Below are 12107 nucleotides of genomic sequence, written 5' to 3'. Positions count from 1 at the left end.
CTCTGACTCCATACCCTGGGTTCTGACCCCTGACCAGGGAGCAACGTGGAGTTTGTCATTTCCCAAATGAGTGTAGTCTCTCAGTCCATTTCACAGAGGTGCAAATTTAATTCAGCAAGCATCTCTAGATGCTTAAATTATAAGGGAAAGAGATGTAATCTGTGAATAAATGTTTCTTTAAAAACTTCAGTTGGCAGTGCTGACCCTACAAGTTAAGAAAAAGTATAGGAAGTAAAGAAGGGAAAGAGGGTATGATGTAACCACAAAGGAAAGGTTTGGGGTGAATTTGAAAACAAAGTGTTGAGTTTGGTGACAGGTAATATTAGTGAGAGAAAGAAGTGGCCATTCCTATTATGCATGTCAGTGGAATCTGTTTTACAATTTTACAAATAACCAACCTGCTTTTATAGAACATGAAGAATCTGAATGTGTCATTAAAATTGTTCAGTTGTATATTTTTATGTTTGGGGGGTATATTCTATGCTATGATGGCATTTGATAGAATCTTAGAATGTTTCCCTCAAATAGATGAGAAGGTTCTTTTCTGAGATCTCATACAGGTCCTTGAGATTATGACTTCAGCTTTTTCCTGATCAGGGTGGTGCCTCGGGAAAGTGGTGGGAGATCTTGGGGCTGCTGTGCTAGGTAACACTGGGAATCCAACCTTGGATGCCAGTTGGAGTACTCCTCCAAGCCCAGGTTCCCGAGAAAGTTATGGACAGTGCAGGTTTACTGGACCAGCAGGTGGCATTGTCCTCAGAATCAGAGTCTGCTCACACCTTATCCTGCTTTAGAAACCTTGTGCTCTGTGAGCAGGAAAGTGCCCACAAATAAATGGCTGACTCAGACCCCATCCGGGCACCCTTGTCCCCTAAGTTTCCTTACCTGCTTCAATGTCAGCATAGGTCAGACTACACTGTGCTATCACAGAGACAGTGTAAGTCACTTTCAATCTTATCTTCTTAGGGCATAGAGTCCTCCCAGGGAGAAAGCAGTGACTCTCAAACGGTTAATCCTTGAACAATTTGTGGTCTATATACACAATGGAATACCACTCAGGTATTAAAAATAGCGATTTCACAGTTTTCAGCCTGTGTTGGCTGGAACTTGAGGGAATTATGTTATGTGAAATAAGTCAAAAACAGAAGGATGAATATGGGATGATCTCATGCACAGGAGGAAGTTGAAAAACAAGATCAGGAAAGAAAACACTAAGCAGAACCTGGACTGGAGTTGGTGTATTGCAACAAAGTAAAAGATTCTGGGGGGGTGTGTGTTCAGGTCCTGGAACATGATGGCAGAGGACCTAGTGGGGGTTGTATTGTTGTGTGGAAAACTCAGAAATAGTATACATGTACAAACTATTGCATTTACTGTAAAACATTAATCCCCCAATAAAGAAATTTTAAAAACTTAAATAAAATATTTACCTACAAAAAAAAAGTTAGTCCTGTAGTTCTCACTCCTGGAACTCAAGAATAAAAGAGATTTCACGGGAGTCGGGCGGTAGTGCAGCGGGTTAAGCGCATGTGGTGCAAGCACAAGGACCAGTGTAAGGATACCGGTTCAAGACCCTGGCTCCCCACCTGCAGGGGAGTTCCTTCACAAGCGGTGAAGCAGGTCTGCAGGTGTCTACCTTTCTCTCCCCCTCTGTCTTCCCCTCCTTTCGCCATTTCTCTCTGTCCTATCCAACAATGGCGACAATAAGAATAACTACAACAATAAAACAACAAGGGCAACAAAAGGGAATAAATAAATAAATAAAAGAAATTTCACCTGATGGTTTATAAACTGCATTACTGGAAATCCCTTGTAAAGGTCTTCCCATGCCATTCCACCACACCTATCCCCCACTCCAGAAAAAAAGAGCCTTTAGCATTTAAAACCCCATTAAACAAGGCAAAGAAAGTTACGGGTTTAAAGAAAGGAGACACACACATCACAAACTGAAACTACAATCCCTGTCTCCTTGGAAAGATCAGCAGAGAAAAAAGGCCCCTCCTCCCATCTCAGCCCCAACAGCCACACTGCACACCTCCCACCCGCCCACCCCTAGCAAATCTGCTTGGTTTTACTTCCTCTCCCCTGTGCATTTTTGTTTGTAATTAAACAAGGAATGTAGCTGAAATCCCATGCTGCTGTCACATAGGTCTGTGAAGTTGCTCTCATTGTCCGCAAGCTGGCCACTGGACTCAGTCATTGGTGATGCCAATAACAGAGACAAATAGTCACTGGTCTGGAGAGATAGCTCACTGGATAGGGTGCCTGCATTGTTGTGCCATGACCTGAGAATGAGCTCCAGCATCACCATAGCCATATCTGATCAGTGCCTTCCTCTCTCACCCTCTCCCTCTCTCTCTTTCTGTCTCTCTTTCCTTTATCTCTGTGTGTCTCTCATATAAATAAATAAAAACATAAATAACTGAAATATTAAAAAATAGACCCTGCATATGGACTCACAGTGTAACACATACAGATATGAAAATTCTCACAATCACCTTCAAGAATGCACCACATTTTTTTTTCACAGGAAGGAAGAAAAAGGAAAAGGAGGAAAGAAAATTAAAAATAAGAGAGGGAAGGGAGAAAAAGAAAGAAGGAAGGAAGGAAAGAAAAGAAGGAAGGAAATAGAGAAGGAAAGGAGAAAGGGGAGAAAAGGCCTTTGTGAACTTTCTTGCTAAAGAAATAAATGCAGGAGGAAGCAAATGAATACATGTTCTAAGTGAGGTGAACAGCGGTAGACTAGCACTAAAAGCTCAATAAAAATAGAAGAAAACAATAAAGCAGAAAAGGGGAGGGAACTGAAGGACAAAGCAGTTCTAGAAAATGTTTATGAATCCAGATCAACTTTAAAAAGACTCCTTTAGATACAAAATGTTAGTTATTACTCCTATGGTAACTACAAAACAAAACAAGGAACAGATTTACAGAAAGTATAAGAATAGTCAGTGAGGGGGTGGGGGTACATAGCATAATGGTTACGCAAAAAGACTCTCATGCCTGAGGCTCCAAAGTCCCAGGTTCAATCCCCAGCACCACCATAAGCCAGAGCTGATCAGTGCTCTGATGTATCTCTCTGTATCTGTGTCCTTCTCTCTTCTTATCACTCAAAAATAAATAAATAAATAAAGTTTTTTAAAAAAGAATAGTCAGTGAGGAACTCACCACAGAAACTCATTCACACAAAAGGACAGATAGAAACAAATGGGTAAAGAATCAACAATTTAAAACAAACTCAAAAGAAAAATCAGAAAGGACATAAGTAAACCACATATATCAGTAATCACCCTTAATGTGAATGACCTAAACTCACCTGCCAAATGACTCAGAGTAGCTGAATGGATTAAACAACAGGATACAGTTATATATATGCTCCCAACTCAGGTACACCCAAACATACAAAACGAATACTTACTGAACTTAAGGGAGACAGCAGCACAATATTAGTAGAAGATCTTAACACACCACTCACAACAAGAGACAGAACATCTGGACAAAAAACAAACAAACAGGGAAATAGCATCTTAAATGAAACCATAGATAAAATGGGCCCAATATATGTATATATATAATTTTCCATCTCAAAAGAAATGAATGCACATTCTTCTTAAGTACACATTCACAGGGATGGATTATCTGCTGGGCCACAAAGACAACCTAAACAAATATGTAAATATAAAAAATATAAAATGTGTCTTCTCAGACCATGAAGGCATGAAACTAAAATCAACCAAAAAAGGAAGAAAAAATACCAAAAAGTCTGGAGACTAAACAACATGCTTCTAAACACTACATGGGTCACTGACGAGATCAAAAAAGAGATTAAGAATTACCTGGATACCAATAAAAATGAAGAAACAAAAGAAATAGATGAAAAGATTCATTTTTACACTTGATCCCTAGCTGTGAGCAGCTCTGGAACCTGTTTCCAGGTGAGCTGTAGAGACAACCTTGGTGGGCAGTCACTGACTTAAGTCTAGAAAGAGAGCCTGCGATTGCCACTTCCTATTTTGAACTGGCCATCCTGAACTGACTATGTGTGTTAAACTGAGTTTAACCACATGAAAACATCCCTGATAGCTACTTCCTTCAACAACACCTTGTCTTCTGAGGCTGCCCGGCTAGCTCAGTCGGTAGAGCATGAGACTCTTAATCTCAGGGTCGTGGGTTCGTGCCCCACGTTGGGCGCCATTTGTTGTTAAAATTCAGAGGCTCCAGCTGGCCGGGCTAGCTTCATGGGCGGGTAACAGAGACGACCAGAGACATACGGCTGGGCAGGGAATCTATATTTCTTTATTCAGGAACAACGATTCATAAACTAAACCAAACTAATCACCAAACAGAACTCTGCTGCCTCTTTCCCCCTGCGGCGGTGCCAAGAACTCTTCAACTCTGGAACTCTCCAACTCTGGAACTCTCTCGGGGTTCCTTCGGGGTGGGGACAAGCGGGCCCGTGAAACTAGCAGGACTGATCCAATTTTCTTGGCAGGGGGAGAGCTAGAACAACCCAATGTAAAGCATACAACAGCTCAGGATTGATGGTAACTAACACCTGTTAAGGAGAAGTGCTCTGGTGTACGGTTCTGTCAGCTAGGAGGGCTGGGCAAAGCAGGGCAGGGCATCTGGTCTTGGTGTGAGTAACAAATTGGCCACGTATAGAGAAAAGTCTGTTCTTCCCCAGCCCTGGACATTTCCCCCTTGCTGCCACCTGCTTCAGTTACTTTTGTACCTCATAGGCATTTCCTAATTGATACTCACTCAGTGCTTGGGAAAAACATTGTCAACATTCTCTCCAAATGGTGGTTTACTAGCTGAGAGATCTAGATGCCACCAGCTAGGTGTTTCTTGGCATCCAGCATCTTTACCTGAGCATCTCAGGTCTGAGTAAAGAATCCACCCTGCTTTTTCTGACAGAGGATGACATGTGATAAGGGTATGGACCTGACAGCCTGGTGTGTAACTATGGGGTACCAGGCTTGTGTTTGATACCTTGCATGTTTGTAAGTTTCTCAGCCAGGTCTTTATTGTTTTGGGGATTATTATTATTGTATTTGCAATTTTTATTGTAAGTAGTATAAATGAAGAACTTCCAGTACAAAACAGTCCCCTTCCTAAGTCAGTACCTGCCTCTACAACTCACCTGGAAACAAGGTCCAGAGATGCTCACAGGCAGGAATCAAGTACAGAAATGAATCCGTGCATCTGTTTTCTTTAACAAATAAAAGTTCACAAGAGCCATGGGGCTAACACAAGTTCAGATCTCCACCCCCACTCTACCTTCAAATGAACCAAATATGTCCTTTTCCTCTGCCTACCGCAGCTACCCAGACCAGCTTGGCTCCTCCTAAGGTCCACTAGATTGGCTGTGAGGTGTTCCAGAACCTCAGATACCCCAGGCCAAGGGTGATGGTAGTAAGCCTAGTTACTCATAAGAGATCTTGCTTTTTAACTTCATAACAGTAAAGAAAGTTTCCCATTGCATTCACCAGACCATGTCTCACTCTAGATCACATGCCCATTCTGACAGATGTGTCTCTGCATGACACCATACCACAAAATTCCAGAGAGAGCTTTTCCAAAGAAATCTCCTTTGACTCAATAAAGAATCTTTGCAAGCATTTGTTCAACAAAAGTTTGTCTTTCGAAGCTAGGCTTAGAGCATCGCCTATACTGAAGGCAGGGCTCTTGAATCCTTGGGAGGGTGTCACTGCTCATGGGAAAGGCACTGAATAATAAAACAGTGATACACAAGTGTCAGTATAGACAGATGGACTTTACTCTCCAGCACCTGTGCAAAGAGCATCAGCTATGGAGCAAGCAGGAAATGGATGTCCCTGTGGCAAATGGCCAGGTGTACAAAGAAGCACGGGCTTGGAAGGGCTCTGGGTCTGGAAGGGATTGCACTTGGCAATACCTGTTATTTTATCCCAAAGAATTTAGAAACCTCCAGATGGTTCTGAAATGTAAATCAGGGAAGCCTGATGAGGACTTGAGAGGACTTTTGCAGCTGCTATGAGTGGGTGGGAGTCACAGGTGGTATGGTTATGTATTATCACATTCCAGAGAGAATTTCCAGGTAGAGGCACAAGCCAAACAATCATCAGAGCCTTTATTCAAAGATAAGTCCTAGTGGCTTTGCCCTGAACATCTTCTGACTATTTAGGTTTCTACATGAGCTTTGAAAATCCTCTATGTGATCACAGCTTCTGCTTCCTTCAGTGGCCTGAAATCATTCTAAACTCAGTGGAGACAACAAGAGCAAGAACAGGACAATGTAAAAGGCAAGTCTGCTTCACTGCTGTGTGTAAAGCAAACTAATGCAGCCCCTTTGGAAGACTGTATGGAGAGTCCTTAAACAACTAAAAATGGAATTACTTTAAGATCTAGAATACCACTCTTAGGTATTTATCCAGTGAACACTTAAACACTTATTAGAAGGGATATCCACCCCTATGTGCATTATTGACAATAGCCAGAGAGTAGAAGCAGTCCATTAACAGATGACTAGATAAAGAAGTTATGGGGCCTATACTCTGTGGAATACCACTCCGTAATCAGAAAAGATGATACTGTATCCTTTGAAACAAAATGGATGGAACTGGAGGTGGTTATGCTTAGCTAAATAAGTAAAGAGATGAAAGACAGTCACCAGATGGTTTCACTCATATGAGGAATCTAGAGATCTGATTTACATGAACTTGCCAAAAATAATAATAATCCAAACAAAACAGAAGCAAGCAAACTTTGTAGGACTTGTGAGAACTATGGTGGTTATCTTTGGGAGGTGGGAGAATAGGGATACAGAACTTTGATGGTGGGTATGGTGTGGATTATAAGATTACACTTGATAATCTTATAACAAACTATTACTAATAAATATATATTTTTAAAAAGAATAGAACAATTCTACCCATAAGAAGGCATAAAGAGGAACTGAAAAGGGATTTGATATGCTAGTAGACTGAGGATAATGTTTCAGTTCTTAGCATGATGAAATTCTCAGCTATGGAGTACAAACTCATTCAGTCCCTCCCTAAAAGTGGACTCTGTGCTACAAAAATCCTTTCTGAGAAAATAGAGTTGTCTGAAATTGCCATGTGAATGATTTTTTTTTCTGTTGCTGGCAGTATTTAAATCCCATTTTCTCCAACTCCCAAACTGGAAAAACAATTTTCATTTGAAAATCCTTGGATGACATGGTGAGTGAGAGCAATCTCTCTTGCAGTTTGTGGTTTCACTGAGGGGAGTGCTTCCATATGTGCTGTGAGCTTCCATTGGGTTTTCATCTTTTCAGCCAAAGTATGTGCCTTTCTTACTCAGACTCTGTGGGTCTGAGGAGTTGGCTGTGGACTATTTATCTCAGAGTGTGTGGGAAGTTGTTAGACTTGAGATCCCTGGCTCACACCCAGGCCTCACCAACATGCTTGGCTTCTTTTGGAGGAAAATGGGAAATGCTGGACCACTTCCATTGAGAAAGCAGTCCTTTAGAAAGTGTCCCTGCACCACAATTCCCTCAGGGATGCTCCCTCTCCATCTGTTTCACTTCCAGATGCTAGGAGCACAAAGTCATACCACACCCTGGGTGAAACCTTGAGCCCACACCAGTCCAGCAAGGAAGCCATGAAACTGGTCAGAGCTGAAGCCAGAAGACAGAGACTCCCACTAAAGCAAGCTGATGTCTTGGAGACCACTTCTTGCAAAGGGAATGTGCTGCTCCTGAGTCTCAGAGCAGACATGAGCCCTGCCTTCTCATCCCCAAGCCACCATGTGACTGCCCCCCAACCCTTACTGTTGGTAGATTCCATGTTTGTATATTTGCCTAGTTAGTTACTCAGATGTATTTGTAACCCTGATGGCAATACTAGCAGCACTTTCAATGGCATTAGTGGGTATTTACAAAACCACAAAAACTTGAGCTGCAGTGAAATAAGGCAGCTCTCTGCTTTCTTGTTTCAATTTATGCTGTAAGAAGAGGTTTTTCCCATCTACATCCTGCCATGTTTTCTTTTTTTTTTAAATTTTTTAAAAATTACCTTTATTTATTTATTTGGATAAAGACAGCCAGAAATCGAGAGGGGAAAGGGGCCATAGAGAAAGAGAGAGACAGAGAGAGCCCTGCAGCCCTGCTTCACCACTTGTGAAGCTTTCCTCCTGTAGGTGAGAGCTGGAAGCTCGAACTTAGGTCCTTGAGTACTGTAACATGTGTGCCCAGGTCCCCCCCCCCCCCATGTTTTCTTAACCTAGTGCCTTTGATAGTGATTTAACATGCATATCACTAAAGTGTCTGATGGGTCTAACTGCTGCCCCAGTGGAGAGAGAAACAGTATTTAGACCATGAACCTGGTCACTCAAGTCCCTGCTCTTGAGGATGCACAGGAAACTCTGCTAACCAAGGATGACATCACTGTTTTCTGTATGAAATGGTGTTTTACAGAGACAATCCCTCATTCTCATTTCTACTCAATCTGGCAGCATTACGAGGTCTACAGAATGATATATGAAGAATGTTAGCTCTTTCCCTACTTGGTGTGAAGACAGTTGAGATGGTATCCTTAAAATATGCATGTTCAACATATACTTCCAGGAAAATAAAATATGAAGAGAGGAGTTTTAAGTGAATCAAAATACCAAGTATAGGGAGCCATGAGAAAAATTGGCTGACAAACCACTTATACCCCAAACCAAGCCTCAGCTTACTGATACACATGAACAGGAACATGATAAAGATATTAATGCAATTAAAGCATGATTATTACATGTTGTAAATACACCTTGAAATTGAAGACATAGCATGCTTAACAATGCTTAAAAAAAATAAAGAGATCTAAAATTTCAGGGAATTCTAGCCCAGCTGGGGTAGGAAATATAAAAGAGAACATGATCAGATGCTCTCCCTTCTAAAGCAGTGGCATCCCTATATCTCTTACTGTACAGGGGAAATGAGCTTAGAAACCATGTTTGAGCATAAAATAGTATTAATTTCACATAAACGGAAAGTCAGTAATAGAAACATACCAAGTACAGACATTTCTGAGGTCTATTTGAAAGGAGAGATACTAAATCCTTCCAAGATTATTTTTGGCATTATACATTTACCTCTCTAAAGAAATGGCCCTGGATAACTATATACTTAAAATAAATGAAATTTACTAGAATAGCAGTTGACACTTTAATTGCTTGACAAGTTGGGTGTTTTTCTTTTTATAGGAATTTAGAATAAGTGGCAAGATTTGTCATCAAAATTTATAAATAACTCTGACCAAGTTGTGCCTGTCAGTCTGGTTGAACCAAAGTGTTCAGAAAAGAAATGTCACAGAAATAGGTATCAGTGAGTGACTAAGAGAAGGGAAGTGAGTGTCTAGTTATATGAGTAAAGTCACCTCAGTTACATCAGCACCTGCACCATGATACAGTTGAAATGAAAAATTCAGAGGCAAAAGAATGAGAAAACTGCTGCTGGTGGACTCTCACTTCCGCTTGCTTTCCACTATCCAGAGTGGCGGACTCTGATTGCACCTTTATTGTCAGCACCTGGATGGACTCTAACCAATCAGCTTGTGCCGTGCCCAACGTGAAACAAGATAAAAGCTGAGTACTATGGTTCAGTGTTGTTCAGGTATGGTAGGAATCAGCCTGTGAACCCTTAGCAAAAAATAAATGTAACTTCCTGCCCTCCATGCTAACACTGCTTACGTCTAACTTTGTGGCCTCAGACTCTTTCTTTGGTTATTTTAGAGCTGTAACACTGGAGAACCATATTACAGAATTTTTCATGACACAGTAACCCCATCATTACGTAAGTGAGCCCACCACTATGATACCACATTACACCAACAAATGCACCCCAACAACAGTCCCCCAACTTCTATCTACAGCAGTGAACCCTGAGGCAGGGCCTTAGAGGTTGTTTCTAATCATTTAGGATGCAAACCTGAAGCCCAAATTTCCCTGGGCTCAGTGTCAGGGACGCTGAAGTGGATGGGCATAACAGGGGCATCTTTTTTAGTTGCTGAAACCAGAGCCCCTCCGTGCTCAGTGATGGAGTTTTAAAAATCCTGAGGAGGAATTGGTGTAATGGGACCAGAGTCACAGGAGAGTGACCTGCATCTTGGCAGGTCATTGTCTGCTTTTTTTTTTTTCTTACTTATTAGCTTTGCCAAAACAGTTAGCATTGTAATCACTGAGGGAATCTAAAAAAAAAAAAAAAAAAAAAAGCAGATAGTACTGCTTTGTATAGTATGTACTATTCTCAGTAGGTGCTAAGTATTCAAGGAATAATTTGCAAAGTGGTCCATTTCCAAAAAAGAAAACTGGCTTGGTGAAGGAGAAGGGGTGCTTCACAGAGACTGGAAGGGTGATTTCTCTCCCAGGAGTGAGAATCTTTGAGCCTGAATTACTCCATCTGCCTCTTTGTCCCTGCAAATGTGATGATGAAATCACCCTGGGATTATAAGCACATGCTCAGTGGAAACACCCCCCCTCATCCATTTACAGGGTGCAATCTGAGAAAGATGAAACAGAGAGAAGAGAAATAAAGACCCCTGTGGTGTGCTAAGAGACGGCTCTGTCACATGCAGCTGGGATTCTCTTCCCTTTCAATAGAATTAGAGACTGTCAGATGTGTGCAGACTGATGCTAGAGAAAACAGTGAAACGTGAGTATGTGTGTCCTCGAGACAGATAGCGTCAAAGAGAAATTCCTGCTCCTCGACTCATGAAGCTAGTTCAGAGTAGCATAAATGAGTTTTGCGGGATGGCTCCTGGATTTTGGTAAATGTTGTGGCTTTTGTTTTTTTCTAAAAAGTTTAGATGTGTTCCTCTGAATGGATTTCCATTGTCCAGAATACTATCATTGTTCTGTGAGCACAAAAAAGAACAGACTGTAAGTTCCATTTGGTCAGTTCATTCAGTGCAAGGAGTGTCAGGCCTGGGAGGTACAGATGGCATCCCCTCAGGGGACCTCCACATCCTGTTCCCCACTTGCTTATCTGTGTAGAACCCAGAGCCATTGCTAGAAGTTTGCTCTTCAAGGGATCAGTGTCTCAAGAAATTCAGGACCCTGCAGTCCCCAGTTATTTTTTCTAAGGATTCCCCAAAGGTCAGTTTCCATTGACTTTTCCCCCAAAATATCAAGTTTATTAGCCAAAAATGGAACTAATTTGATATTGCATAATCCTATTAAAATGTAATAAAGAAATTGAGTTTAATGAAGAAATAAACTGAGAACTTGAGCCCAGACCAAAGACTATGCCCTGGTAAGGTGTTTGGAGTATGTTATGCTAAACACATTATGCTAAACAAAGAGGAAGACTGGCCTTGTGGGGGTGGTTAGCCAATGTCATTAACATGTGTTGCAACCTTGTGTGAACTCACTAGGACTGAGGGGGCTTAAAAGGTCATTTGGCAGAAAATGCTCTCTTACTTCTCTTAGTCTCTGTGCTCATGCTACTTATGCCACTTGACTCTCCAACTTGCCCCCTAACCTCCTTGCATCTTGGAAGATGATGACTGGAGAATGGACTTATTGCAGAAAGTAACTCATCTTGTGTGTCAGCCTTGTAGGTGTTTAAGTCTTTTCCACCTTTACCTATTCCATTACTTTGGCTTTTAAGAACCTAATAAATCAGTTTTAAATGCTCCCAAAAGAATCTTTTTAATTCCTACAATAGTGTACAGATTTGTATATTTGTGATGGAAGGTTAGAATAAATGTTTTACAGGAATTCTGCAAAGTAGAGTGACTCAGACATGTCTCCTATCTGGCGCAATCTGTATGCTGAGACAACAAAATGGAGTCATTAAATTTTTTTCTATTTACTCTTCTTTTTTCTTGGGAACTAAAAGCCTGAAGTCATGGACCTAAGGCCCTGGTGTTATGGGTCATCAGTTGTTGTGTATCCTTTATTATTGATGAATATCATGTCTCAGATCACTGTGCCCTTGCTTCTTTATATTCAGGAGATGGCAGGGGTTCAGCTTCTTCACAAAACCAGTTCAGTTGAGTTCTCACTCTTGTCTCACATATATGTCCAAAGAGGGTGGTGGATTATAGCTAATTTGACAATTCAAGGCTACTATAAGAACAGCTGGAACAGTAAGAGCTCTCCTG

At 41.3% G+C, this 12107-nt stretch overlaps 1 non-coding gene across 1 annotated transcript; it reads left to right on the top strand.

The window, feature by feature from the left end:
- Window positions 1–4115: 4115 nt before the first annotated feature.
- TRNAK-CUU (transfer RNA lysine (anticodon CUU)) lies at window positions 4116–4188 on the top strand. Its single transcript has one exon. It is a non-coding gene; the product is annotated as a tRNA-Lys (tRNA).
- Window positions 4189–12107: the final 7919 nt, after the last annotated feature.

The sequence above is a fragment of the Erinaceus europaeus genome, chromosome 3 (genome assembly GCF_950295315.1).
Source record: "Erinaceus europaeus chromosome 3, mEriEur2.1, whole genome shotgun sequence".
In the NCBI taxonomy this organism is placed as follows: Eukaryota; Metazoa; Chordata; class Mammalia; order Eulipotyphla; family Erinaceidae; genus Erinaceus; species Erinaceus europaeus.
This window is presented reverse-complemented; position numbering and strand designations above follow the sequence as displayed.